This window comes from Anser anser (genome assembly GCF_964211835.1).
Source record: "Anser anser genome assembly, chromosome: 19".
Classification (NCBI taxonomy): Eukaryota; Metazoa; Chordata; class Aves; order Anseriformes; family Anatidae; genus Anser; species Anser anser.
The window spans coordinates 2,735,615-2,760,120 of record NC_139740.1 but is presented as its reverse complement, the minus strand read 5'-3'; the positions used below and the strand labels follow the sequence as shown (position 1 = coordinate 2,760,120).

General features: G+C 42.7%; 1 long non-coding RNA gene across 1 annotated transcript in view; it reads right to left on the bottom strand.

Moving 5' to 3' along the window:
• Nucleotides 1–5,251: 5,251 nt before the first annotated feature.
• LOC310884252 overlaps nt 5,252–24,506 on the bottom strand; it is a 76,938-nt gene continuing 57,683 nt past the window's right edge. Inside the window, exons 2-3 of the long non-coding RNA XR_014574101.1 lie at nt 12,440–12,519; nt 5,252–5,559 (exon numbers count right to left, since the gene is read on the bottom strand). This is a non-coding gene — a long non-coding RNA (uncharacterized lncRNA). The remainder of the gene's footprint in view (nt 5,560–12,439; nt 12,520–24,506) is intronic.

Below are 24,506 nucleotides of genomic sequence, written 5' to 3'. Positions count from 1 at the left end.
GTTATGCAGCCTGGATGATCTACGTAAATACCAGCAGCTGTCTTCCTTTGGGTAGCTGGAAGGCCTGCTGTGCCAGGCTGAGCAGAAGCCAACGTGCTGTCTCCCTTCCTCGCAGACCTACTCGGGTCTCTTCTGTGTCACCGTCAACCCCTACAAGTGGCTGCCAGTGTACAACCCGGAGGTGGTGTTGGCCTGCCGAGGCAAAAAGCGCCAGGAGGCCCCTCCACACATCTTCTCCATCTCTGACAACGCCTATCAGTTCATGCTGACTGGTGAATGACTCCAGCTGTCTTAGAGTGATTGTTCCATGAAGTTCTCTGAAAGGAGAATTCTCTTCAACATGTGCCAGCAGTGTTCTCTTTCCACAAAGAAGGCTAAAGGTATCCTGGGCTCCATTAGGCAAAGCATTACCAGCAGGTTGTGGGAGGTGATCTTTCTCCTCTACTCAGCACTGGTGAGGCCATTCCTGGAGTACTGTGGGCAGTCCTGGGCTCCCCATTACAAGAGAGACATGGACATAATGGAGAGAGTCCCTTGAAGGGCCATGAAGATGCTGAAGGAACTGGAGTACCTCTCTTATGTGGAATAGCTGAGAGAGCTGGGACTGTTCAGTGTGGAGAAGTCAGGGATGATCTTATAAATGTCTACAAACACCTGAAGGGAGAATGCAAAAAGGGCAGAGCCAAGCTCTTTTCAGTGGTGCCCAGGGACAGGAAAGGAGACAATGGCCACAAGCTGAAACACGTGAGGTTCCATCTGAACATCAGGAAGTACTTTTTCATTGTGCAGGTGACAGCACTGATAGAGGTGTCTGGAGGTGGGGTCTCCCTCCTTGGAGATATTCAAAAGCAGTCTAGACGTGGTCTTGGGCAACCTATTCTAGGTGGCTCTGTTTGAGCAGCAGGGGATTGGACAAGATAACCTCCAGAGGTCTCTTCCAACCTTAACCATTCTGTGATTCTGTGATTCTATGACTCTCTGAAGTGATAGTCCAGCTATATATATGCAAACTTTTTCTGTTTCACTGTCTCACTTCTGCTGCCAAAGGAGGAAATGATTCCATCTCCCAGTGCAAAAGCAACCATGCACTCTAAATAAAATAACAATTTTATCAAATAAGGAGAGGAAAACTTTTACAGTCTTGCACACAGCAATCTCTTTTCTTACTATAGAGAGGTACAAATGTTGTTTCATTTGCTTGGCAATAAGTGAGAACTGAGATGATGAAACAGAAGAAAAGAGTGAACATGATCATGGTCAACATGTGTGGGACTTGATGCTCCACCTGGATGCATATAAGTCTATGTAGCCCCATGGGATTCATCCCAAGGAACACAAAAAGCTTTCTCATGTCATCACAAGACTTCTCAATTATTTTTCAACCACCTTGGGAATCTGGGGAGGTCCCAGTCAACTGGAAACTGGCAAAGTTGTTCCGATTTTCAAGAAGGGCAAGAAAGAAGACCTCAGTAGTTACAGGCCTGTCTGTCTCACTTCAGTACCTGATAAAATTATGGAGAAGACTATACTGGGAGTTACTGAAAAACACCTGGAAAGACAATGCAGCAATTGGTCATAGCCAACACAGGTGGAAAGTCCTGCTTAATGAACTTAATTTCTATTTATGACAAGATCACCCAACTATCTGACCAAGGGAAGCCAGTTGATATAATCTTTTTGGATTTCAGCAAGGCTTTTGATACTGTTTCTCACAGTATCCTTCTGGACATCTTGTCCATCATACAGCTAGACAAATACATAATACAATGGGTTAGGCTCAAATGGTTATAGTAGATGAGGTTATATCAGGCTGCCAGTCAGTCGCTAGTGGCATTCTACAGGATTCCATTTTAGAGCCAGTTCTCTTTAATGTTTTCATAAATTACATGGATGAAGGATGTCAGTGAATACTAACTAAATTTGCTGATGACACTGGGAGAAGCTGTTGACTCCTTTGAGAGCAGAGAAGTCTTTCAGAGAGGTCTTGACACCCAAGAGGGCTGGGCAGTCACCAGCAATATGAAGCTTACTAAGAGAAGGTGCCAGATTCTGCACCTGGGAATGGGGCAACCCTGGATATATGTACAGAATGGGAGATGAAAGGCTGGAGAGCAGCTCTGCAGAAAGGGTTCTGGGGGTTCTGGTCGATGGCAAGTGAAATATAAGTCAGCCATGTGCCCTGGAAGCCAAAAGGGCCAGTCGTATCCTAGTGTGCATCAGACACAGCATTGCTATCTGGTTGAGGGAAGGGATTGTCCCACTATACTCTGCACTGGTGTGGACTCAACTCGAGTTCCATGTACAGTTTTGGGCACCACAATATAATGAGGATTTAAAACTATTAGAGAGTGGGCTACGAAGATGGTCAAGGGTCTAGAGGGTAAGATGTATGAGGAGCAGCTGAAGTCACTTGTTCAGCCTAGAGAAGAGGAGACTGAAGGGAGGCCACATCGTGGACTACAGCTTCCTCACAAAGGGGAGCAGAGGGGAGGCACTGATTGCTTTTCTCTGGTGACCAGCAATAGGACCTGAGGGAAGAGCATGGAGCTGTATCAGGGGCAGTTCAGGTTGGACGTTACGAAAAGGTTCTTCACCAAGAGAGTGGTCAGACACTGAAACAGGTTCCCGATGGCAGTGGTCACAGCACCGAGCCTGACAAACTTCAAGAAGTTTTTGAAAAATGTTCTCAGACATATGGTTTGATTTTTGGGTTGTCCTGTGTGGAGCCAGGAGTTGGACTCGATGATCCTAGTGGGTCTCTTCCAACTCAAGACAGTCTATGATTCTATGATTCTATGATTCTATGATTCTATGATTCTATGATTCTATGATTCTATGATTCTATGATTCTATGATTCTATGATTCTATGATTCTATGATTCTATGATTCTATGATTCTATGATTCTATGAACGGCATCCATATTTCTTTGAAGAAAAACTATTCCATCTTACATTCATCCCAAGATTACCTCCCAAGAAGGCTTCAGACTGCACAGCAATGGCATGGCAAATCCAGAGGAGAAACATTGTAATGCCATAAATGGTGTAGGGTAGGCATCCTTGAGTGTATGGGTGTAAATAGAATCATCATTTTAAATTAACTTCTAACATCTAAAACAAATGTATAAATCTCTGAGTTGTTACACTTGGCCCAGATCATATTCCCTGTGCAGCTGGTGGAACCAAATGCTTCACTTACTCCTCAGAGATACCTAACCTCCCCCTCAATTTTTACAATGTCAGCGAAAAATTAGATTCTTTCTTCTGAAACCTGACCCCAGGGAACAGTGATATCAATAAGCATAAAAATAGGCACTTCAGCTGGGGTCCTCAGAGGCATGTTTGTATTGGAATTGCTGAGCTGAGAGATTTTTATGACAAATCAGGCTCCATCAGGTTCCCCCAGTATAGGCAAGTACATTTTGAGGAGATCCTCATACATTTAATGTGCAGTAGGGAGGCTGGCAACTTTTTCATCTACTCCAACATACACATGAATCTGAATGAGAGATATTTTCCAGCACCCTTGAATGGGTCCCTTCGACTGGAAAGAGCATTTAATGTCATCTGGCACAGGCATCTGAAATGTTCTTCAGCACTTGAAAATGCCTAGTCAGCCTCAGGCCCTTCAAGCCTGAGAAGAGACAGCCACGGGGTAAGATGAGGTCTGTAAAATCAGGAGAGGACAAGGAGAGAGGATAGGGAGTGGATGGATCACTGAATCTTCCTATGCAAGAAGTAAGTAAATCAAGTGAAATTAGTAGGTGGCCAAAGACAGAAGGAAGGGGTTTTCAAGCAGCTTGTGGTTAATCTGCACAGCTCCTTGTGGTGGTTTTACCTTGCTGAGCAGCTGAACTCCACAATTGCTCTTTCATTTCCCCTCCTTACAAGAAGAGGGGAAGAAGAAAGTATGCTGGAAAGAAAAAAAAAACTTGCCCACCCCCAGCCTGCTGGCTCCGGGGGTTTCCATGCTGCAGCCCATGGAGGAGACCACGGTGGAGCAGGTGGAACTGCACTTATGGAGGCTGTGGCCTCATCCTAAAAGACCTTTTGGCAAATGATTTTGTGCAAAATGTGTTCACAATCTCTAAAGGGAGGTTTTATGCAGTCTATATCTAATGGGAGTTCTCCATGGCCTGTATCTAGAGGGAGAGAGAGAAAAGATGAAGAGATAGTATGGAAAATGGTCTGGAGAGATATCATGTCGAGTTTGAAGAGGCTGCCTAGAAGAATAGACACCTTGGAAAGATAACCAATCAACACTGCAGCTACTTTCTCACATACAGTAGCCTTCTCCTCCACTCCAATCCCAGTGCCTGTTTCTCTACAGACTACTAATTAGTACCAGCTGCTGCTGTGTTCTCTCCTTATTTTCTTTCTCTCACTCCTGTTACTGCCCTTTTATCCTGAAGTGTCTGGGCAAATGCATATAGCATGAATAGACACTGTTTCTGAGGGCATCTGTTCCTTTAACACATTTGCCAATCTTTTGACTGACGTTCTTCAAATCTTTTTATGTCTCCAGCTGTACCCAAAAGCAGTGGAAATTTTTGAATAAAAATATTAAATGAGCAATTCTTCTGTCCTCAGCTGCACCCTCCAGAAGTCTTTTCCTCATCCTGGTTATGAAAGAACATCACCAGCCCATTTCAAAGTCCAAGCCAGCACTAGAGAAGGCACAATCTCTTTTACAACACCCCCAGATAGAAAACATTTTCACACAAATAAAATATCAACCTAATTCTAATGTTCAAAGAGAGCAGGGGACACCACGATGGTTGGAGTAGGAAGAAATAAGAGAGTGAGAAAGAACTGATGGCCAGTACTTTGAAAACTGAATACAACAATGAGCAGCAATGAAGCAAATGATTAATCTGAATCAAAGTAAATGCTATAGATTATGGTATTGGTCTGGTAATGACAGGTCATCAGAAGAATCCATTCAGACAATCCAGAGAGACAAATCCTACTGCTGCTTTGCTGTGCCAACTTGCAGTTGGTTAGAGCTGCCACCTGTCTTGGGACACCTGCTATGTATACATCTTGAGATCATGAAGAGAGAAATGTTGCTGCGTTCTTGCAGGCTCAAACTCAAACTCCTCTCTTCCTGGCAAACTTGACAAACAATTAACAACGAATAATCACCACTTGGTATGGATTGCCCTAGGTAATGCAGTGGTGTAATGTGTACTGAGCTGATTACAGATATCCTGCCCAACTATAACAGTGCAAAGCAATTTTCTTTTAATCAAAGCTGATGGAGATGGAAGATGGCCAGGACCCAAATCCAGATGTAAACAGCAAAACAGTAAACAGCATGGGTAAGACTAGAAGTTTCTGTTTTGCTAGAAGCAGAGATGCTAGTCAGACCAGAAAAGATGCAGCATGGGAAATGATTAACATTACTCACTCAGAACTGGTCCCACTTAGACTGTGGGAAGAGTAGAGGATCTCCAGATCACCAGATCACCCCAGTCAAGGACAGGATCAGAGTTTACAGATTGGGACAAAGAGCCCAAGAGTGAAACTCCAAGAGTTCAGCAATAACATCAGGAAAACTGGAGAAGAAAAAAAAAAAAAAAAAAAAAAAAGAAAGAAACTGAATACATTAAACAAAGAGAGTTTAATATAAGCTAGACACCAAACACCAAAATGCCTCAGTGAGAATTTTACAGTTTACACGAAGTATTACTATGGGCATACAAGGGCCTGCACACATTATTGCATTGTAACTACATTACATTAACCTTTGCTGGTTTCTTGCAAATATTACAGTAATACTGACTTTTCTGGGTCCATTATGGTTATTTTTGCTATTATAAACAATTATTGTCTTTACTTGTGTTTTTAAATTATTCTCTCGAACTTACCCCTATCACCTTTTCCTACTGTCTGAAATCAAATATCTGAAGCAAAAAGGTTACTTAAGCCTTTAATGGATTATGATTCTCTTTCCGTTTTCCTTCTTTTTTCCCCCCTTCTGATTTAGTAAATAGAATCAGCAGTAACACCTTGAAATCCTTGAGATCAGATCTAGTGGTGGAAAAAAAACCCTTTCTCCTCATTACTATTTCAGGTAAGACTGTAGTCAGGTGTCCTTTCCTTACCTGTGTGGAGGACCTGAACATACATTTCAGTAGCTTATCATGGCACAAGAGCTCTGCTGCTTGACAAAAGCTGCAATCTCTATTGTATTGACCTAATCAGAGTAGCAGAGTTTCTTCTATTGTCAACATCCATGAAACTGCTAAGAACTGAAACAATAGCACTTGGCAGTTTAACATCTCCAGTCATGTCAATCAGCTATGAATTCCCAGGTCTGAAGAGCTGTGCAGTTTCAACCATTGCACAAAGGAGCGCTTGTTGTTTCTGTTTTTGTTGTTGTTGTTGTTTTGTTTTTCCCCCAAAGTGACAATTTAATTGAATCAGTGTAAAGGGCTGAAAGAAGTGAAGGTGTCACAGATTAGTAAGATACCACTAGTTTGAGCCACATAAACAAATTGTAGGCAGTTTTCTAGTTCATTTCACTGACAAAATAATGTGTTACCTTAAAATCAGGATACTATTGGTTGAAGATAAAACACCACAGAGCTTGTATTGAGTATGAGTAAATGCTTCTTTCAGAACAATGCATTGTTCAAATCAGTTATTCCACTTGGAATGTAGCTGTTACTGCCCTACCAACATGAAAAGCAGGGAGTTAAGTTCTGGGGCTCTTGTAATGGCATACCACAAACTGAAAATTTTGAGATATTCAATTTTATTTTATCTGAACTGCTGAAATTACCACTTCTCTTTCCTGGCCCCCTCAGCGTGGGGGAGGGGAAGTTGTATCTTTAGAGCTGGCAGACTGAGGCAGCTGACAGATCATCTTCTCAGGAAGGATCTATTTTCAGCATACCTAATTCCCTACTCCTACGCAGAGAATGTCAGCACTCCAGTGTCTTGCTCACACCACATAGCTGTGCAGGATATTCTATACCCAGAGACAGCTTTCAATCAACTACTTTTTTTTGTCTGTTCTGTGTTTTACTTCCAGCACTAGTGGAGGCCAGCCATAAGAGATGGAAACAGGATTCACAGAAATTTAATTGTTTGCAGGACACTAATTGTTTTTCTTTTTGTATCAAGACATTGTTGGCTCTTTCAGGACTGTCCCTCTACATTGTGTAGCTGAATCTTGATTTGACATGGCATATGGATTCACAAGTTTGAATGCACTGCAGTTGTAAATTTCAGATGTTATTCTGTATTTGTGTTCATAATCACATCCACACTTTTTCTTTCTGACTAATGGCTGTGATAGTCTATTCTGTAACTTTATTGTCTCACTGGAACAGACCCTGGAGTGAAGTAGTTATCACATTGTGCAATAGCTACCTGGTGGAGAGAACTAGCTGGTTTACTCCACATTGCATTCTGGGAGCAAAGTATCATGTCTGTATACAGAATCAAACTGGAGCAAAACTGTGAGACATGCTGACACTGACAAAATTGACAAAAAAATTCTTGACAAATTTCTCCATCGCCTCTGCATGGCCGTGTAAAGAATACCATGTATCTCCTCTAAACTATTCATTTGACAGTAGTTGATAAAGGTTTAATATTTCCAGGGAGGAAAGCCATGATTATGCCATGCCACAGGCTGAGATTAGATGGATAAAGATCCTAAGAACACAAAGAGCAGTGTGGTGGAAAAAAATATTAATATTTAAGATTTGAGAGGTCTCAGAAGTTTATCCTAACAAAAGGAACATTCCATTCAACCAAAAACTAGCAGTCTATCTCCCAGATAAGAAAAGATGGGATATGCCACTCCTACAGGTCCCACCACAGTGTCAACTGTGACAGTTCAAAAGAAACTTAAGGAATTCATCCCTCCCAGGAATAGGTACTTAGCTTCATTAACATATAAATGATTCTCTGAAATCCATTCTTCCCAAGAATGCACACCTGGCTTTGTTAACATTAGGATCATTTTCAATACCTCTTTAATTTATTTGAAACAGTATTTAAACCAGCTCTCTGATACCACTGGGGAAAAAAAGCACGGGGGCACAGGGGGGAATTGCTGCCTGAGCAGTTTTTCACAATAGTCATAGTTAATGAAGCTTCTGTCTGACTGAGGCTTCTGTTTTAAAATTTTACTTGTGTTATTACACACTCGAAGACATGATATTCTCTGACAGTAGAAAATTACATTGTAAAGGTGGAAACTAAGTGGAGGCTGTTTTAGAAGGCAGGCAGGGTGATATCCTGATGTTCAACATGAAAGAAGCATTAACACCAACTCTGGATAGTCCCACGATATCTAGTGATATCCCTGTGGTACCAGCATTTGTTTGGGGCCTCCTAATTTAACAAGAAGCCTGGACACAACTGAGAAAACTGTAAACAACACTCTAGAGGAAATACAGGGCCAGGAAATGTAGGTTCAATAGCATTTAGCATCATTATTAGTGACCAGGATGATGGGACAGAATGCACCCTCAGCAAGTTTGCTGAAAATGCAAAATTGGGAGCAGTGGGTGATAGGGACCCTGACAGGAGGATGGAGACAAGGTCTGACTGGAACTTGAATAAAGGGAAGTGCAAGGTCCTGCTCCCAAAAAGGAATAAACACATGCCTAAGCACAGGCTGAGGATCAGGCAGCTGGAATCAAGTTTTACAGAGAGGAACCTGGCAGTCCTGGTGGACAAGTTCAACATGAGCCAGCCAGGTGTCCTTGCACAAGAGAAAACCAAGCATCCTGAGCTGCTTTAGGACTATAGAGTTGCCAACAGGTCAGTGGAGGTGATCCTCTCTCTCTGCTCAGTAAAAGCACAAAATAAACCACAGAAATTATCAGAAAATAAAATAAAATTAAATTAAAAAAAAACACAGATTTTTTCTGCATTTCAATGTAAAGTCTATATCTGTAAGTGTATGAAACCTGAACACAGTGGCTCTTCTGATCCCCCGTCTAAGAGAGGAGATACCAGAACTGAGTATGTCCAGAGAGAATAATAGATAGTGGTTTAGAGCTATTACCTGAGCGAATATGAATATTTGCTTCTAATGGACATATTTTCCAAAAATTCGTCTAAATTTAAAGGAAATTTCAAAAAAAAAATCTTTTTAATTCATTAATCTTTTGACCTTCAGAGTATTCTGTGGAAAGTTTGCACTTCCAAAAAAGAAGGGTCTTGTCTTACATAGTATAATTTATATACAGGCCACTCCTGGTTCTGCTGTGTACTTTTTTAGTGGAGTAATCATATGAACACCCTAGATGAGATGTGGATGCCTCATCAATATAATGGCACAGCATAATAACGTTTCCTGTTTGTATTTTCTTTTTATGTACTGTTAATGTTTTGAGAGCTGCCAAACTCTGACCTATTTGTTTGTGTGCCACAGTTTTTAATTCTTTTTTATAAAGTTTCTGTGATGTCTGGCTATGCCAGGACTCTGAACTTATCAAATCTTTGTGTTCTGCAGAAATCATGTTTTTTATGTCATGAAGTCAACAATATTACAGGACTGTTATACCCTCAAACGTAATCCTACTTAAATGGAGACTATGAAGGACAGTTTGTAAGAACACACAAAAAATCAGAAGCAGATCAGAAGCACAGAGGTTTTACTAATAAATCTCCTTTATTTATTACATCTTGGTTCAATTCAGTGGAATCTTTTCTGTAAACTCTCTGCAATCTGCCAGAAAAACATAAGAAAAATACATCCACAGTGAACAGTTGTTTCATATATTGCAATAAATTACCATTTTGGGTGAAGGAAGCCTGGACAAAGGAGGGAAACAGGCATACATTTTGGAAGTTTCTTTTTTTTTGCAACAAGGAGAACATGCGGTCATGCTTGAGAAAAGATGTAAAAGGAAGCTACAAAGCTATTAAAGAGTGGCTTTGAAGGGGCTGTGAGGATTATTAACCACAGAATCACAGAACAGCCAAGGTTGGAAGGGACCTCTGAAGATCATCTAGTCCAACCCCCCTGCTGAGCAGGATCACCTAGAACACATTGCACAGGATGGCATCCAGGTGGGGTTTTGAATATCTCCAGAGAAGGAGACTCCACAACCTCTCTGGGTAATCTGTTGTAGTGCTCCATCACCCTCCCAGTAAAGAAGTGCCCCCTCATATTGAGCCGGAACCTCCTGTGCTTAAATTTTGTGCCCGTTGCCGCTCATCCTGTCACTGGGCACGACTGAAAAGAGACTGGCTTCATCCTCTAAACACCCTTCCTTCAGGTATTTATATATACATTAATGAGATCTCCCCTCGGTCTCCTCTTCTCCAGGCTAAACAGGCCCAGTTCTCTCAGCCTGTCCTTGTGCAACAGGTGCTCCAGTCCTCTAATCATCTTAGACACCCTCCACTGAACTTACTCCAGTACTTCTATGTCCCTCTGGTACTGGGGAGCCCTGAACTGGGCACAATACTCCAGGTGTGGCCTCAGCAGGGCCAAGTAGAGGGGGAAGATCACCTCCCTTGACCTGCTGGCAACACTCTTCCAAATGCACCCCAGGATACCATTGGCCTTCTTGGCCACAAGGGCACATTGCTGACTCGTGGTCAGCCTGCTGTCCACCAGGACTGCCTGGTCGCTCTCTGAGCTTCTCATAGCTTCTCATAGAACATCCCGAGTTGGAAGGGACCAATGAGGAACATCGAGTCCAACTCCTGGCACCACACAGGTCTACCCAAAATTTTAGACCATGAGCTGGAGCTGCTGTCCAGCAGGTCAGCCCCCAGCCTGTAATGGTGCTTGGGGTTATTCCTCCTCAGGTGTAGGACCCTGCACTTGCCCTTGTTGAATTTCATTAGGTTCCTCTCAGCCCAACTCTCCAACCTGTCGAGGTCCCTCTGAATGGTGCACAGCCCCCTGGGGTATCAGCCACTCCTCTGGGCTTTGCGTCATCAGCAAACTTGCTGAAGGTGCATTCCATTCCATAGTCCAGGTCGTTGATGAGTAAGTTGAACAAAACTGGACTCAGTACTAACCCCTGGGGGACACCGCTAGCTACAGGCCTCCAACTAGACTGAACCACTAAGCACAACCCTCTGAGCTCTGCCATCCAGCCAATTATCAATCTACTTCACTGTCCACCCACCTAGGCTGCATTTCATGAGCTTCTCTATGAGGATCTTATGGGAGACAGTGTCAAAAGCCTTGCTGAAGTCAAGGTAGATCAGATGCAGTTACCAAGTCCAGTAGCATGGAGTAGTTGCCAGGGACCATGAGCAAAACGCTGACCAGAACATGCTCACACTTGTAGGCATTTATGTGCTAGACTCTGACTCTAGGAAATGCAGTCAGGTAATGGGCAGATGGTCTCAGGAGAAAGAGGACACCAGTCATTAATTGTGCCTTTTCTCATATTCCTATAATCTTTTCAATAATGCACTTTTTAATTATGCCTGTTTGTTTGTTGATATAGTAGGAATGGAAATGGGAGGCTGCTCAGACCGTCTGATAAAACTTTTCTAGGCTTCAAGGTAGGGCTTTGAGCTGATACTTTAATAAGGGTTCTTAGGTCCCAAGACTCATCTCTTTGTACCAGTCATGTCATGGCAATAGGGTTATCTCTGTTCTTATCTACCTGTAGTTGTAGCTGAGATAAAAAGTTCAATTAAATCCATTTTCCATCAGTTCTTATGCTCAGAGTATACCAGTTTTCATTCCTGCCTCCAAGAAGCAGGTCAGGAATTGCTATACCAAAAATAAAACTGTGTAGAGGAGTTTTTAAATTAAAACTTGAGAGAATGCAGAAATGCATATAATTTGGGGTAAAGTCCTGCTGTTTTCTCTTCGAAAACAGTAGTAGGTCTTTCAGCGGGATTCACAAGCATCTATTTTTAGACCAGATTGGGTACTTCACTGGAGGGCACCAATCACAACAAGAAAAGGTAAGAGAACAGTCCCAAAAGCAATGCCTCCAGTTTAGTAGATCAGTAACTGTGCACCTGTGGTTTGACAGAAACTGTGCTCCACCTGACAGAGTACACAGAGACAGAGACAGTTGCAGAGTGCTGAAAACTGAGAAATGCTGGATGGTGTCTTCTTTTGGAAGAATATATGAAAGTATTAGAAGAATATATGAGAGTATAAGAAGAACATATGAAAGCAGAGATAGAGAAATACAGTTGATGGCAGTGGATGTAAGAGATACATAAGAGTGAGAACACACACCTGAATTTCCTGAATTCCCATGATAGTTGGGCCCCAACAAATATAAATGACTGTATATATATAAATGAGTTAATGATGTTGGGAATATAAGTGCATGTTCAAGGAACTAAAAAGGATGTAGCACACAAGCCAAGGAAAAGTACTAGGAGCGTAGATCTGTGTCCGGCCCTCTCTACACAGCCAGAGGAAAGCCCTGTGACAGACATGTAGGATGCAGTCCCGTCCCCCACACACAGAACACTTACATATCTGGGGAGTAGCCAGGGGGCCAGGAGATCCAACAAAGGCTTGTCACTGTGAGGGAAAAGAAAATCTCCACGTGCCCCTAGAAAAATACATTATTACACAGTATTGTTATGTATCCACCTGCTACAACATCCAGACTGCAGCAGCTATTGTCCAAGCTCATCTTTACTTTCCTTTTACATCTCCCCAAAGGTTTAAATGCCCATCAACAATTCTCACCTTTCTCTATAGCTTAACTATCTCTTTTTATTGTGTATTCAATCCTGCAAACATTCAGACATTATTGTGAGTGTCATAGAATCATAGAATCATTAAGGTTGGGAAAGACCTTCAATATCATCTGGTCCAACCATCACCCTACTACCAAGGTCACCCACTAAACCATGTCCCTAAACACCAGGTGCAACATTTCCTTGAACACCCCCAGGGATGGTGACTCCACCACTTCCCTGGGAAGCCCATTCCAATACCTGAATACTCTTCTGGAGAAGAAATGTCTCCTAATTTCCAACCTGAAACTCCCCTGGCACAACTTGAGGCCATTCTCTGTAGTCCTGTCACTAGTTACCTACAGGAAGAGACTGATCCCCAGCTCCCAACAACTTCCTTTCAGAGAGTTGTAGAGAGCAATGAGGTCTCCCCAGAGCCTTCTCTTCTCCAGAGTACATAACCCCAGTTCCCTCAGCCAGTCCTCATAGGACTACTGTTCCAGGCCCTTCACCAGCTTCGTAGCCCTTCTCCGGACACGTTCCCGGGCTTTGATGTCCTTCTTGGACTGAGGGCCCCAAAGCTGAACAGTACTTGAGGTGCTGCCTCACCAGAACTGAGTACAGGAGAACGATCACCTCCCTGGTCCTGCAGGTTACACTATTCCTGATACAAGCCAGGATGTCATTGGCCTTTTTGACCACCTGGTCACACTACTGGCTCATGTTCAGGTGAGCATCGAGTCTGACAAACCTCTAATAGTGAAAAAACACGATCACACAGTAGAATAACAGGGAAAAATGGCATCAATATAAAGAAACTAGCAGATTCCTGTCTTCTTGAATGCCAGAGGAAGGCCATTTAACCTCCTTCTCCAGACCTTTCTCACTTTCAACCCATTGCAGAAAAGAGGTCCATGCTACCCAACACATCATCAAAGAGCAAACCACTGCATGAAATGAATGGGGAGCATTATATTCTAATACTGCACTTTATGCTAAAGCATTAGACCACCCTTTCAAGCATTAACCACTCTTAGAAAGCAGTTGTCCAACATGACAGGAAAAGAGCCTCAGGATGACTTGTCTGTAAAATTTTGTGCAGCAGTAAGAAGGGGCCTGCCATTTTTATTTACTGGAACTGGCAAAAAAAAAAAAAAAAACTGATATATAATTGTCCTGTCTGTTCAAAGAACTCTAATGTTCCCTGTTACTGAATATACAGTGTTTCCTTAGCATTTTCCACCTTCAATTTGGAAATTCTGGAGTCCTACCTTGCTTTGCCCTTGTTCATTTTCACAATTAGTATACAAAGAAATGTTTGGAAGTGCAATGTTGCAGTCTTTTAACTTACAACAATACCCACCCTTGTATGTTGTTTGCTCACTTATTACTTCCTAGAGTGTGGGGTATGAGCTCTGCCTAACAGCCAAGCACCCACCCAGCCACTCACTCTGTGCTGCCCCTCACAGTCAGTTGGACAAAGGGAGAAAATAGGAAAACCAAGAATGATAGAGGTCATGAGTTGCAATTAAGAACATGAGATTGCCTACCAATTACTGCCATGGGCAAAGCAGACTCAACTTGGAGAAAATTAACATTGCCAATTAAAATACAGATTTTTGAGAAGTAAGAAACAGAAAGAGAAATATTAAAACAACATTTTTCTCCCTCCTTTACCCAGGCTCAGCTTCACTCCAGGCTCTCCACCAAGCAGCGCAGGGGTTTATTGTCAGTACGCAGCAGTTCCTCTCTGCTGCACCTTCTTTCTCACACTTCTGCTCCAGCATGAGTCCTCCACAGGCTGCATGGAATACCTACTTTACTATGGAGCACCTCCTCCTTCTCCTTCTCTGACCTTGGGTCCCTCTGCTGTTTCTCAATCTTTTTGATCCCTCCTCCTTTCTTTCTTCCAGCATTTTCTATACTTTCCCAAATACATTTGCACAGAGGCACCACAAGTTTCACAGATGGGTTCAGTTGTGTCCTGCAGTAGCAAATTGTCTGTGTCCAGCATGGGGGCAGCTTCTGGTCTTTTCTTACAGAGGCCACCCCTACAGTCTCCAATACTAAAACCTTGATAAAGACACCCAATACACAGAGTTAAGTCACTTACCACTATTATTTTTTTTTCTTGAAGTGGGAATTGTCTGTGGTATATGTTTAAACGGAGATCAAAACAAGAACTTAAAGAGGATAGCTGGCACAAAGTTAAGGGGAGATTTTAACCACCGTAATAACTCCTGTAATGTTAATACATTACGGCACAAAAAATCCGGAAGATTTGAGTGCATTTATTACAACTTACTGACACAGGTAATTGAGGAGCTGACAAGCCGAGATGCTCTGCTGGATCTGATACTAACAAACTAGGAAGAATGGGTCAAGGATGTGAAGGTCTGGCTGTAGTAAGCATGAGATGGTGCGATGCAGGATCCTGAGAGAAAAAATGAAATTGCACGATCATAATCCTGGACATCAGGAGAGCAGACTTTGGCCTGCTCAGGGATCTATTTGGAAAAAAAACATGGGAGATACCCTAGAGAGAACAAGAAAGCTAGATAATTTTCAAGGATCACCTCCATCAAGCTCAAGACTCATCTATCATGACATACAGGAAGTCCCATAAAAGTGGTAGGATCCATGCATGGATGAACAAGGAACTCCTGACTAAAATCAAACAGAAAAGAGAAGGCAAACAGGAGATAGAAGCAAGATAACATGACCTGGAAGAAATATAAAGACACTGTATGAATGTGGAGGGATGGGGTTAGGAAAGCCAAAGTCCATCTCAAGTAGAATCTGGCAAAAGGTTGTGAAGAGCAACACGAAGGGCTTCTAGAGGTGTATCAGCAGCAAAATGAAGACCAGAGAGACAGTAGATCTGCTGCTGAATAGAGCAGGGTACCTGACGGCAGGGGACATAGAAAAGGCCAAGATACTGAAAGTCTTCTTTCACCTTCATTTTCGCTTGTAAGATCAGTCTTCAGAAATCTCAGAACCCTAAGACTAAGAAATGTCAGGGAAGTATGAAACAATGGAGACCTAACCTCAGTAGAGTAGAATTAAATTAGACAATATGGCATGGTTTCAGCTGGGATAGTGTTTTCTTTGTAGAGGTTCATGTGATGCCCTGTTTGGGATTTTTGATTAAAACCGTGATGACAAAACACCAATGTTTTCAGTTGTTACAGAGCAATGCTTAAACAGAGCCAAGGACTTTTCAGCTTCTCATGCTTCCCTGCCAGTGAGGAGGCTGGGGCTGTACAAGAAACTGGGGCAGTATAAGAAGCTGAGAGGGGACAGAACCAGGACAGTTGACCTAAAAAGAACAAAAGGATATTTTATATATACCATATGATGTAATGCTCACCAATAAAAGTCGGGGTAAAAGGGGAGGGGGAGGGGAACATGGGGGGGGACACATGTTCAGAGCAATGGAGTTTGCCTTCCCAAGAAACTGTTACGCATGATGAGCCCTGCTTTACTGAAAGTGGCAGAACTCCTGGCTGCTGTTGGGAAGTAGCGAGTGAATTTCTTGTTTTGTTTGGCTTGCAGGCATAGCTTTTACTTTACCTACTAAACTGTCTTTATCTCAACCTGTGTGTTCTCACACTTTTACCTTTCCAGTTCTATCCCCCATCCCACCTGGGGAGAATGGGAGAGAGGCTGTGTGGTGCTCAGCTGCCTGCTGGGGTTAAACCACAACACAAAAATTGAAGAATTTGGATGTACTCAAATCCATGTGACCTGCTGGGATACATTCACAAGTGCTAAAGGGGGCTGGCCAATGTCACTGCAAAGTCATTATCAATAATCTTTGAAAGATGTTGGTGACTGGGGAGGTTCCTGAGGACAAGAAGACAGGAGGAAAGAAACCAGGAGGTTCCTTCAGTTCACTGATGATAACTTTCTGATGTAAATGGTGGATGTGCCAACTAGGAGAGGAGTGCTGTTGGATCTTGTCCTCACTAACACGAAGGGTCTGGTTGAAGTGGTGAAGGTTGAGGGCAGCCTTGGTTGCAGTGACCATGAGATGGTGGATTTCGGGATCTTGTGTAGCAGAAACAGAGAACCCAGCTGAATCACAACCCTGGACTTCAGTAGGGCAGACTTTGTCCTTTTCAAGCAATTGTTAGGGGAAATCCCATGGGACAAGGTACTTGAAGAAAAAGGGGCCCAAGAGCTGGTTAGCGTTCAAGGGATGCTTCTTCTGAGCTCAAGATCAAAGCATCCCAACAGGTAGGAAGTCAAGAAAGGGAGCCAGGAGACTTACATGGTTAAACAGGGAACTGCTGGGCAAAATCAAGTGGAAGAGGAGAGTCTACAGGTCATGGAAGGAGGGGCTAGCCACTTGGGAGGAATATAAAGCTGTTGTCAGAGAAGGTAGGGAGGCAACTAGGAAAGCTAAGGCCTCCATAGAATTAAAACTTGCGAGAGGGGTCAAGAACAACAGAAAGGGTGTAGTGGGTTTACATGGCAAGGTTTTGGTAGCATGTGGGCCATAGGGGTAGCCCCTGTGAGAAGAATCTGGAAGCTGCCCCATGTTAGATAAGGGCCCCACTGCTGGCCAGAGCCAGGCCAATAAGCGATGTTCTTTGCACCTCTGTGAGGGTATATTTAAGACAGGGAAAAAAAATTGCTGGGAAACAGCAGCTGGGAGAGAGAGAGGAGGGAGAAACAGCCTTGCAGGCACCAAGGTCAGTGAAGAAGGAGGGGGAGAGGTGCTCCAGGCTCCAGAGCAAAATTTTCCCTGTGGCCTGTGGTCAAGACCATGGCGGAGCAGGCTGTCCTTCTTCAGCCCATGGAGTACCATGGTGGAGCAGGGTTCCATGCTGCAGCCCATGGAGGAGACCACGGTGGAGCAGGTGGAACTGCACTGATGGAGGCTGTGGCCTGTGGAGGACCCCCACTGGAGCAGATTCTGGGCCGGAGCTGTAGCCCGTGGAGAGGAGCCCATGCAGGAGCAGGTGACCTGGCAGGAGCTGCTGCCAGTGGGGGACCCAGATTGGAGCAGTGTGCTCCTGATGGATTGACCCCGTGGTATGGATCCATACGTGGAGCAGTTCTTGAAGAGCTGCTCCCTGTGGGAAGCCCATGCTGGATCAGTTCAAGAAGGACTGTATCCCATGGGAGGGACCCCACGTTGGAGCAGGGGAAGAGAGTGACCATGAAGGAGCATCGAAGACAAAGCGCTATAGACTGACCACAACCCCCACTACCCCATTCCCCTGCACCGCTCAGGGGGAGGAGGTGGGAGAGGGTGGATGGGGGGAAGGCGTTTTTGGTTTCTTCCCTTTGTTTCTCACTTCTCTAGCTTGTTACTAATAGGCAATAAATCTCAGTCTCCCTGCTCTGAGTCTGTTTTGCCCATCACAATAATTGTTGAGTGATCTCCCCATCCTTATCTCAACCCTTGACCCCTTTGCATCATATTTTCTCCCCCTTACCCTTTGAGGAGGGGGAGTGAGAGAGCAGCCATAGTGTTACTTGGCTGCTCACCCGAGTAAAACCACCACAAAGGTCTTCTTCAAATACATTGCAGATAAAACTAACACTAGAGGCAATATAGGCCCACTAATGAATGAAGTGGGTGCCCTGCTGGCAGAAGATAAAGAGAAGGCAGAAATACTGAGTGCCTTCTTTGTCTCTGTCTATAATGCCAGAGGCTGTCCTGAAGAGCCCCGTATCCCTGAGGCCCCAGAGAAAGTTGGAATAAAGGAGGAGTTTGCCTTGGTTGGTGAGGGCTGGGTTAAGGACTGATTAAGCAAGCTGGACATCCAGAAGTCCATGGGTCCTGACGGGATGCATCCACGTATGCTGAGGGAGCTGGCAGAAGTCATTGCTAGGCCACTCTCCATCATCTTTGGTAAGTCACGGGCATTGGGAGAGGTGCCTGAGTACTGGAGGAAAGCAAATGTCACTCCAGTCTTCAGAAAGGGCAAGAAAGAGGTCCTGGGTAACTGTAGATGGTCAGCCTCACCTCCATCCCTAGTAAGGTGATGGAACAACTTATCCTTGGTGTCGTTTCTAGTCATATCAAGGATAAAAGGGTCATTAGGGGCAGTCAACATGGCTTCAGCAAGGGGAAGTCGTGCTTGACCAACCTGATAGCCTTTTATGAGGATGTATCTGGGTGGATAGATGATGGAAAGGCAGTGGACGTGGTGTATCTTGATTTCAGTAAAGCCTTTGACACCATCTTCCACAGCATCCTCACAGCTAAACTGTGAAAGTATGTTCTGGATGATTGGGTAGTGAGGTAGACTGTGAAATGGCTGTAGGGAAGAAGCCAGAGGGTTGTGGTTAAAGGGATGGAGTCGAGTTGGAGTGCTGTATCTAGTGGAGTCCCTCAAGGGTTGGTGTGCACTGCCAGAAAGTTTGCTGATGACATTAAACTGGGAGGAGTGGCTGACAAGCCAGAAGGCTGTGCTGCCATCCAGCAGGACCTTGACAGGTTGGAGAATAGTGCGGGGAGAAATTTAATGAAATATAATGAGGGCAAGTGTAGAGTCCTGCATCTGGGCAAGAACAACCCCAGACATCAGTGTAAGTTGGGGACTGCCCTGCTGGAAAGCAGCAAAAGGGGGAAGGATCTGGGGTTCCTGGTGGACAGTCGGATGACCGTGAGCCAGCACTGTGCCCTTCTGGCCAAAAAGGCCAGTGGCATCCTGGGGTGTATTAGAAGGGCTGTGGTTAGTAGGTCGAGAGAGGTTCTCTTCGCCCTCTACTCTGCCCTGGTGAGACCTCATCTGGAATATAGTGTCCAGTTTTCTGGGCCCCTCAGTACAAGAAGGACAGGAAACTGCTTGAGAGAGTCCAGCACAGAGCCACGGGGATGATTAAGGGAGTGGCGCATCTCCCTTAAGAGGAAAGGCTGAAGGAGCTGGGTCTCTAGATTGGAGAAGAGGAGACTGAGGGGTGACCTTATTAATGCTTATAAATATGTAAAGGACGTGTCAGGAGGATGGAGCCAGGCTCTTCTAAGTGACATCCAATGATAGGACAAGGGGCAATGGGTGCAAGCTGGAACATATGAGGTTTCGCTTAAATATGAGATGAAACTTTTTCACAGTGAGGATGACAGAACACTGGAACAGGCTGCCCAGGGGGGTTGTGGAGTCTCCTTCTCTGGAGACACTCAAAACCTACCTGGACACAATCCTGTGTGACACGATTTAGGTGTTTCTACTCCGGCATGGGGATTGGACTCTTTCAAGGGCCCTTCCAAAATCCATAACATTCTGTGATTCTGTGAATCTGTGATTTCCAGAAGGAACTGCAGCCCATGGAGAGCCCATTCTGGAGTAGGGGAAAGTGTGAGGTGGAAGAAGCATGTAGACACTATTAAGGAATGACTGATACCTCCAATTCCATATTCCTCTGTGCCCTTTGTGAGTAGGGGCAGAGGAGTCAGGAATGAAGGAGTGAAGTTGACTTTGGGAAGTGGTGGTGGAGGGTATTGTTTCAATTTTTTGTCTTTGTTTCTTACTATCCAACTCTTTTTAAATTGTCAATAAATTAACTTTCCTCAAATTGAGTCTGTTTTGCCCATGACAGTAACTGGCAAGCAGTTTCCCTGTCTTTATTTTGTCCCATGATCTTTTCCATGCTATTGTCTCCCCCTGTCCTGTTGAGGAGGAAGAGTGAGTGAGCAGCTGGGCTGGAGTTTGGCCCATAGCTGAGGTAAAACCATGATATTATTATGACCTTCTCTGTGGTATCCAGTGACAAGAAGCAATAGGCACAAACTGAAATAACAGAAATCCCATTTAAACATAAGAAAAAAAAATTAACAGCAAAGGCAAACAAGTGCTGGAACAGAATGTTGAGAGAGGCAAATCCGGAACAAAGTCCCAGCTCCTACTTATTCAATGCAACACTAAAAACTGTAGTTTCAACTTTGAGAAAACTGGAGTTACAAACTTTTTAGTTACTTCAGTTGCAACGCATCTGCTTACTCATTTTATTTCTTCAAGATGAAAGTCATTTAAATCAGATTATTAGAAAAGATCATATAACGAAAACTAATCAGAAAATTTCATGAGCCATGTAGTTGTTCCAATCTGTTTGAATTCCAGTTCTCTAGGTGCAAGGTGACCTAAACAACATGAAAAAAAATACAAATCGCAGATTAGGTAAAGTAGATTTGTTCATTATTTATAAACTACTTTTATTTTGAAATTGAGTGAATTTTACATTATTGGTTATATTTTTTCCTCTTCCTATTCTTTCTGAGTGTGTGTATCTGTGTGTCTGTGTTTTTCTTTGTTTTTGATTTGTGTCTTTTTTGTATCATTGTAATATAGGAGACTGAATGGATAAGCAAGTTTTTTAATAAGTATTTTTTTACTTCACTGTATTTTTTTTCACTCTCTCTGGCTTTTAAAAACTTAAGTAGCCCTCAGAAGTTATAGGACACCTAATGAAGTGAAGGAAAAAAGGAAGGAAAAAGAACTGCAATGGAATCACAGAACCACAGTATCACAGAAGGTTGCCCAGGACCTATCCAGATGATAGCTTTTAAAGACCACCAAGGAGGGAGACTCCACAGTCTCTCTGGGCAACCTGTGCCACTGCCTTATCATCCACACAGTAAAGAAGTGCTTCCTGATGTTTAGATGGAAAAGAGATTCCTCTGCCTGATGTTTAGATGGAAGAGATTGTTTATATGATTAAATAAATAGATATGGGGATAAGGGAAAAGACTTTGAAGATATGGGAATAAGTAGATTTAATAAAGACTTTAAAAATATAAAAGACTTAATAGATATGGGGATAAATAGACTTTAGTAAGGGTTTTGACATTGTATCCTATGAAATCTCATTCAGAAAAATGGACTAGATAGATGGACTATTAGGTGGTTTGTAATTGACTGGACTCCTGAGGTCAAGGGATTGTGATGAATGGCATGATATTCAACAGTCAATAACAAGTACAGTGGTTCAATACTGTGACCCATATTGTTCAACATTTTCATAAACACTTGGGACAATGATGATACAGTGTAACCCTGGCAAATCTGCAGAAGTCAAATCCAAACAGAAGCCAGAAGCCATTCTTATTGTGAAGAGAAACAAATCGTATATGAGGCTACATTAGGAAGAGTGTGACTGCTACTTTGAAGGAAGTTATTGTTCCCCTGCTATTCAAGAAGGATGTGGAGAAAGTGGCGAGGGTGCAGTGGTGGGCTACTAAGTTGGTCAGCGCACAAAACCTACAAGGAATTTAGTTTGGCAATAAGGCTACATGGTGGTACGGCAGACAACTATTTGGAAGGCAGTTAAAAGGATGATGAAGACAAGTTCTTCTTTTCGTGTCAGAAGATGAAACAAAGGCAATAGCCACAAGCAGTGGCTTGGAATGTTCAGCCTTGACATTGTTTTTCACTAGACGGATAGCGCACAATTGCAACAGATTTTCAAGAGAGGTGGGATATTTTCATGACTTGAAAGCATGACTATGAACCTCCAGAGGTCCTTTCCTACTGACATTTCTGTGGTTCTATGAAGTTACCATTTATTTTTCTTCTGCAGACAGATGAATTTGGGGAGCATTAACCACTGTTTCCACTCGGTAGCCTTAGGATCAGGACAGGGTAAGAGGAACATCTCATCTCAAACAGCAAAGTAAGGAAAAATGTTTCTGACTTGGCAAGGCTCGTCTCAAAGAGATGATAGATATAAAGGTTGTTTATAGTCACTTTTTCAACCTAGATGGAGAGCAAAGGCAATCCAAAAGAACTCTAGAGCCACAGAACATCGGGATGGTTCTGGGATCTGGTGGTATACTTACTGCGGGGAGAATATGTGAAAAGTGCTGTATCTTGAAATAGGCAGATGAAGTCCACGGACTGTAGAAAGCTGTCCTATTTTACCAGGTTTCTAAGAAGGGAAGATAAAGACACAGGGAACAGAAAAATGACAAGTCATCTGTCATTCCCTCTTTAATCCATTGCCTTCCCAGATGATTCCTATTAGACCTAAGAGGTGAAACAAAATACAAAATGTCAAATGGACAGACAGGATGATATATTGTGTGATCTTTGAACCAGTGTACTGGAATCCAAGTCATCTTCTTCAATTTACATGTGCAGAGGAACCAAGAAGGAAGCTGAAATATAAAAAATAATTTTGAACTAATACTAGACTTATGAACAAACTAAGGACTGTATAAGAGGGTATTGCCAAGGTCACAGAGAGCCTTAATCAGAACTAAAATGTTGAGAGGTTTCTTACAGCTGTACGGATTTCAGCTGCTAAGCTTTCAGGTCCTGAACAACTTGAAAGTCATTATGTCAAAAGTGAGAGGCAAGTTTATCAAAAAACTACAGATCCAACTTGGAGTTAATTTCATATAAAGAATAATCAAGTCCATTCTTTGTTAATTATATAATGTATTAGAATAAGAGAAGAATTAGAATAAGAATATTAATTAGAATATATTTCTCTCTCTCCCTTTATCCTGTTTCTCATGCTAGATGATGAATAAAACCTTTCAATTTTCTTCTACGACATTCCTGCAGAAACTCAATATTATTTTTCAAGTATAAACTATAAAGCCTCTATAAATACATGCCATCATTTTTCTTCTATCACTTTAATTGTTGAGAAGGATACTGGCAGCCTCATAAAAGAATACTTTATCTCAGACATTTTAGTTGTACACGCAGTATTGGAAACATATGGAAGTTTTTTAAAGCAGTGAGTTGAGAAGACTGGTGATCCTGTGACCCCTCTTGCAGTGCTACAGCTCCCAGATACCTGAAGGAGAGTGTGAGCCTTTAAAATATGATACAGAATCATAGCAGCTCATCCTTGCTCCATGCAAGGACTTCAAATGGGAGATGGTACCTAACTCTTTGCAAAGGAAATGACAGATCTGTAGGTCACAGAAGGTATACACAGAAACCTCAAACTTTTATTGTATAGAACAGCTACACTATTCTACTTGTGTCTTTTTCCCTTAATCCCTTCCCATATACATTTGTTCTTTCTATTGCCTATCTGTAGCGCCAGAGAATATGGACACACCATGGTACATAAAATGTCAAACAAATTTCAAAAAGCCATGTAAGTGGTTTTTCATTATTCAATGCATCTCTTCCCAAGTTTACTTAATTTTCCCCTTCACTGAGAACTATCGTGCTTATTCTAATAGCTATTTGAACAACAAAACTTATTTGTGGACGGATAAACTTTCTTAAGACACAATGCACTGTCACTGAGGTATTGGAACATGCCAAGCGCTCTTCTTCCTCCATATACAGCATCCAAAACCTTAGTGAATTTTGTTCAAAATAATTATTATTTCTTGTTTTTGTTTTTGAAATGACAAGGCATTCTAAAATTAAGAAAAACATCCTCCATGATCTAAAACTGTATGTTATGGCTAACAGTTAGGTTAGTTTTGTTATTACTTTATGTTGAATGAAGTGTCTGGCAGAATAAATCTACCTAGACTACCTAGAATTTGCACTGCTTGCTATGGGAATCAAAAACATCATGCCTATAGCCACTGCCAATAAATCTAAAAGAAAAAAAAAAAAAAAAAAGCTGATAATCACTGTTAATTTGACCTGACTGAAACCCCTGCTGAACATGTCTGAGGGAACTAGCACAGCCACGTATGGAGAACAGCAAGACAATACCTTTGAAATCTGATTTCCAGCCATAGCCAATGTGAAATAATTCAGAGAATGTAAAAGGTGGTATTAAATGTATGGATTAAGGGTTATAAAGACCCTTCTCTGATCTTTTGAAATTGACCAGCAAAATCCCAGAAGAAAAACACTTTGAAGGTGTAAATATTTGCAGTAACATTAACATGATGTGGTTGCCCAAGCTTTTTCAATTAAGT